Here is a 6,689-nt window from a genome sequence, read left to right on the forward strand (position 1 = left end):
CTATTTACCCTGTACACAGAGGGAATAGGATTGATAATTGATGTGAAGACTCCTTTACCCTCAGTTGGTATTTTGAGCTACTACATCCATAAGAATAGGTCAAGTTCATCAAACTGCAGCAATTTACACTCGTTTACTTTATCCAAAATAATAATAATAATAATAATCCTCTAGTCGAGTTCTGATTGTGAAGCCATTGAGGCTAGGTCAAATAAGTACTACCTGCAAGTCTGGGCATTCTTGTGCATCTCCCCTCACTTCATATCAGCTGGGTGCTTCACTATTAGCTCTAGCTCTTCATGACTATGTCTTTGTCCATGGGCTCAGGAGTCCCCAGGTCTCACTACACTTCAGACCAACCAGGCATTCCTCTTCTCCCTCTCATTTCCAGGTCAACGGGAGTCTATGGAATGTGGCTGAACTCAGCCCATTTCTTCATTGCTGCCATTCTCCCTCTTCCACTCACCAGTAGACCAACATGGTCGCCAGCAAGTTTATATGCCTGCTCATGTTGTTCCCTTAGAGTTTCAGTCTTGGAGGGGGGTTTGTCCTGAAGGGACTTGTTTGCCTTGATTGCTCCCCAGCGAACAACTTGCTTGTTCTTGTTGTAGCCAATCAGATTGCCATTTTTGTTTTGGGTTTTTCCTGATGATCTTTAATTGAAGATGTATCGTCTGTTGCTCTAGCTGTTCCAGGCTGGTCTGCTTGTCCTTCTAGTGGGAATGTCCTACCTCAGAAGGTTCTGGATGGGGCTCAGGATTTCACCTAAGATCCTATACACTGCAAAGGCTCTGCAAGAAGCCTAGTTCACTGAGCAAGTTCTAGAACCCCTTTTAGGTATTCCAATCAGATACAGGCTGAAGACGGGCTTACAACTTTTCTGTATCATGTTTCCCAACATTCCTTTCTATTCCACTCTAGTGTCTATTTTACAATAGTAGGCAAGGGAAATCAATATTCATAAGACAGGCAAGCATCTTAACATTATTTCCCCCTTTCTTTCTTCTTAATGACCTTTTGCTTTCTTCCTCTATGATGTTCTTGATGTCATCCACAATTCTGGTCTTCGTTCATTAGTGTCTGATGAATCAAATCTGTTCTTGAGATGATCTTTAAATCCAGGTGGGATATGTTTGAGTTTATATATTGGACTTATTTTAATTTTCTTCAGCTTCAGTTTGAAACTTGTATTTGAACAATTGATTGAGCAATATTTTACCATCTGCCCCTTGTTTTGTTTTGGCTTAGGATATGAGCTTTTCCATCATCTTTTTCCATACATTTAGTCAGTTTGATTTTTGTGTATTCCATCTGGTCAGGTCCATGTGTCTTCTACGCTATTTTAAAAGGATTTGCATTGAAGAAATCATTGGTCTTGTAAAATTCTATCATGTTATCTCCAGCATCATTTCTATTACAAAGGCCATATTTTCCAATTGCTCCTTCCTCTTTGTTTCCAATCTTTGCATTCCAACCACCAGTAATTATCAATACATCTTGATTGTATGCTTGATCAATTTCAGACTGAATAACTTGGTAGAATTCTTCAGTTTCAACATCACTGGTTTTAGCAGCTGATGCATAAATTTGAATAATATAGTTGTATTAACTGGTCTTCCTTATAGGCATATGGATATTATACTATCACAGACAGCATTGTGCTTCAAGATAAATCTTGAAATGTTCTTTTTAATGATATATGTGATGCCATTTGTCTTCAATTTGCCATTCCAAGCATAGTAAACCATGTGATTGTCAGATTCAAAAGGGCCAATATAAGTCCATTTCATTTCACCAATGCCTAGAATATTGATGTTTATGCATTCCATTTAATTTTTGAAAGCTTCCAATTTTCCTAGATTCATACTTCACACATTTCATGTTTGGATTATTAATGGATTTTTCCAGTTGTTTCTCCTCATTTTGCATGGTGCACCATCAGCAGATGAAATACCTGAAAGCTTTACTAGATTCACTTCTTCAAGGTCATCTCTACTTTGAGGATACAGCTCTTCCCACGTCATGTTTTGAGTTCCTTCCAACCTGAAGGGCTCATCTTGCAGCACTGTACCTGATGATATTCTTGTGCTCTTCATGTTTCAATATTCAATACTGCGGTGGTATCTGACAGTGTTCTACTGCTATTCATATGGTTTTCAGTGACTAAATATTCAGAAGTACTCTATCTTAGTCTGGAAGCTCAGCTGAAACTTGTCTACCATGGGTGAGCCTGCTGGTATTTAATATACCAGTGGCATAGCTTTCAAAATCACAGCAACACGTAAGCCACTACAGTAAGTCAAACTGACAGATGAGTGGTAGTTTTAGCCTACAGCACCCAGTATTCCCAGGCGGTCTCCCATCCAAGTACTAGCTTGGCCTGACCCTGCTTAGCTTCCTAGTGTAAGACGAGATCAGGTGCATTCAGGGTGATAAGGCCATAGACATTTTACAGGTGTATAATTTACTGATAGCAGGTACCTCATTCCCACACCCCTGTGCCCCTAGTAACCAAGGAGCTCTGGAAATGTAGTGGGTTATGTGTTGGGCTACTAACCACAAGGACAGCAGCAGTTCAAATCGACCAGCAGCTCCACAGGAGAAAGATGAAGCTTTCTGCTCTTGTAAAGATTTACAGCCTTGGAAACAATATACAGGGTCAATATGAGTCAAAACTGAGTCTACAGCATACCACCACCACCCCTACCATACATTTTACCACCACTCATCTGTCAGTTTGTCATACTGTGGTGGCTTGTGTGTTGCTGTGATGTTAGAAGCTCTACCACCAGCATTTTAAATACCAGTAGGGTCACCCATGGTAGACAGATTTCAGCAGAGCTTCCAGACTAAGACAGACTAGGAAGAAGGAAAGGCAGACCACTTTTGAAAGGCTAGCCTCAGAAAACCTTATGACTAGCAGGGGGACATTGTCTGAAAAAGTGCTATAAAATGAGTCCTTCAGGTTGGAAAGTAATTAAAATACAACTGGGGAAGAGCTACCTCCTCAAAATAAAGTTGACCTTAATGATGTGGATAGGGCAAAGGTGACAGGACCTTAATTTACTGATGGGGTACAACTCAAAACAAAAGAAACAGCTGCAAACATACATTGAAAAACTGGAACATGGAATATATGAAGTACGAATACAGGTAAATTAGAAGTTGTCAAAAATGAAATGGAACATGCTGGTGAGCTAAAATGAACTGATAGCAGTCATTCTGAATTATAATTTACTATGCCATTCGAACTGCAAGGTCGGCGGTTCAAGCTCACCAGCTGCTCCTTGGAAACCCTATACAGGGTCACTATGGGTCGGAATCAACTTGACGGCACTCAACAACAATAATGCTGAGAAAAATAAGTTGAAGATGAATGGAGTCACATTTATCATAAAAAAGATTTCAGGATCTATCTTGAAAGTGCAATGCTGTCTGTGATAGGATAATATCCATATGCCTACAAGGAAGATCAGTTAATATAATTATTATTCAAATTTATACACCAACAGTCAAACCCAGTGATGACAAAATTAAAGAGTTCTATAAACTTCTCCAGTATGAAACTGATCAAACATGAAATCAAGAGGGTGACTGGATTATAAAGAAAAGAAAAAAATTATGCCTCACACTCCAATAGTAAAGGATTCTATGGGCAAAATAACTGAATGATGCAGAAAGCCTCCAAAGAAGATGGAAGGAATACACACACAATCATGGTACCAAAAATATTTGGTCAATGTTCAGTGATTTCAAGAGGTTCCATATGATCAAGAACTGATAGTGTTGAAGTAGAAGTGTAAACTGCACTGAAGTCACTGATGAAAAACAAGGCTCCAGGAATTGATGGAAAACAAAATGAAATGTCTCAACAAACTGACAAGTGAAGACACAGGGAAGTATGCAAGGTAAATAGATAGAGGTAAATAGTGTTATATATACAATTGCAACAGCAATATTTTGCTGGTAGATACATGGATAGATACACAGGCTGAATGGGTATGGGAGGGAGAGTGGAAGTATACTCACAAATATATAAGGATTTGAAAGAGGATATTTGTACTTGGGTATTTACCTATGCTGCAAACTCAACTATGAATGTGGTGGAATATATAGCAAAATGATGAAAACTTTTTAGATAATATCAAACATCTTAAGGAAAAGAGTTGATGTGCCCAAGGGCTCAAGACCATATGCTCAGGGGACACTATGGTCAATTGGTATAACATAGTTCACAAAGACAATGCTCTACATCCTACTTTGGTGAGTAGCGAATGGGGACTTAAAAAATCTCATGAGGGGAAGGAGTTAATCTTACAGCCCAGAAACAGAGGACCTAGGATCATCAAGAGAGAAGAGCATGAGTGGAATGCAGGACCCTATCCAGAGAATCAGTGACACCAGAGATGGAGGCAGAAATGAGGACATGGAGAGAGAGAGCAGCTGAGGACTCTAGACTCATGGAAAGAGAAAAATTGAGTGCTAGTGGCCAGGAGACAGGCTTGCAGAATGTGCCCTTTGGTTGTTTAAATGATTATATATTCCTGAGTGTTTTTGTGTATGTCTCCCCATTCCTCACAAAAAAAAACCCCAGAGGGAGTAGAAGCAAATACTGTTGAATGATAATACACAGAGGAGATTGTAAAAATTGAAATGAAACAGTGGTGTAAAACCGATGTTCTCCCACGTAAACTATTACCCAATTCACAATAAAAACTAAAAAAAAAAAAAAAAAAAGAAAGGCTCATGAGCGGCCATCTAAGTTGCAACTATTGGTCTCTTCATGTGTGGAAGAAAGAAAAGTGATGAGAATTGAAGATACTTGGAATCAGTTAATATAAGAGATGAATGGAACATGTGAACATCAATCTTCACCACTCTGAGACCAGAACTAGATGGCACTTGGCTACCACTACTAACTGCTCTGAAAGGGATCACATTAGAAGGTTCAGAATAGCATGGAAGAAAATGTAGACCAAAACTCAAAATTATGTAAAAAGACTGGACTTACTGATCAGAAAGAGACTGGGGGAACCTGGGACTATGACCCTCGACCACCCTCCAGGTATGGAAAAGAACTCACCCTCATGGCCCAACTTTCAGTAAAGCAGTAGAGGGGTTCACAGGGGGACAACAGTACTAGTAAGCTATGCTTACCATGGAATGGTCACTAATTCAAAATCAAAAGAGCAACATTTATCTAAGGAAAAAGTTGAGAAGGGATGGGGAGGTGGGTGTCATAGAAATAGGAACCACAGAGGAAGTGGGATATCTGTTGTTGCAAGGAGGAGATTACAGTCATTGAGATGAAGCAAAGTGTATGATCTGTTAAATGTAAAACTGATGATCTTCTCTGTTAACCTTTACTCATTCACAATAAAATGTTGTTGTTGTTGTTGTTTAAAAAGTACCATGGACTGCCAGAAGAATAAACAAATCTGTCTTGGAAGACGTACAGCCAGAATGCTCTTTAGAAATGACAATGGCAAGACTTCTTCTCTGGTATTTTGGGCATATTGTCAGGGCAAGTCCCTGGAGAAGAACATCATGTTTGGTAAAGTGGAGTCTCATCAAAAAAGAGGAAGACTCCCAATGAGATGGACTGACACAGTGGTATCAATAATGGGTTCAAGCATAACCACTTTTGTGAGGATGGTGCAGGACTAGGCATCATTTGCCTCTGTTGTTCATAGGGACTATGTGTCAGAACTGAATTGATGACACCTAATCTGGTCTGTCAGTTTGTCGTACTGTGGTGGCTTGTGAATTGCTGTGATTCTGAAAGCTATGCCACTGGTATTTTAAATACCAGCAGGGTGACCCATGGTGGACAGGTTTAGATGAGCTTCCAGATGAAGACAGACTAGGAAGAAGGAGTGACGAACTACTTCCAAATATTTAGTCACTGAAAACCTTATGAATAGCAGAGAAACACTGTCAGATATAGTGCCAGAAAATGAGTCCTTCAAGTTGGAAGGCACTCAAAATGTGACTGGGGAAGAGCTGCCTCCTCAAAGTAGAGCTGTCTGTGATGATGCGAATGGAGTAAATAAATCCCCTGGGAGAAAAGCCCACAGGACCTTCATTTGCTGATGGGCACAACTCAAAATGAAGAGAAACAGCTGTTAAAATCCACTGAAAATTGGAACACAGAATGTATGAAGTATGAATCTAGGAAAATTGGAAGTTTTCAAAAATGAAATGTAATGCATGAACATCAATATCTTAGGCATTAGTGAGCTGAAAAGGACTGGTATTGGCCATTTAGAATCTGACAACCACATGGTTTACTATGCTGAGAATGACAAATTGAAGAGGAATGGTGTTGCATTCATTGTCCAAAAAAAAAACACATATCCAGATCAGTCATGAGGTACAATGCTGTCTATGATAGGATAATATCCATGCAACTACAGGGAAGCCCAGTTAATACCACTATTATTAAAATGTACACACCAACCACTAAAGCCAGTGAGGATGAAATAGAAAAATTCTACCAACTTCTTCTATATGAAATCAATCAAACATGCAATCAGGATGTATTGATCATTACTGGTGATTGGAATGCAAAGGTTGAGAGCAAAGAGGAAGGATCAATAGTTGAAAAATATGGCCTTGGTGATAGAAATGATGCTGGAGAACGCATGATAGAATTCTGCAAAACCAATGATTTGTTCATTTCAAATACT

The sequence above is a fragment of the Chrysochloris asiatica genome, unplaced genomic scaffold (assembly GCF_000296735.1).
Source record: "Chrysochloris asiatica unplaced genomic scaffold, ChrAsi1.0 scaffold00142, whole genome shotgun sequence".
Taxonomy (NCBI): domain Eukaryota; kingdom Metazoa; phylum Chordata; class Mammalia; order Afrosoricida; family Chrysochloridae; genus Chrysochloris; species Chrysochloris asiatica.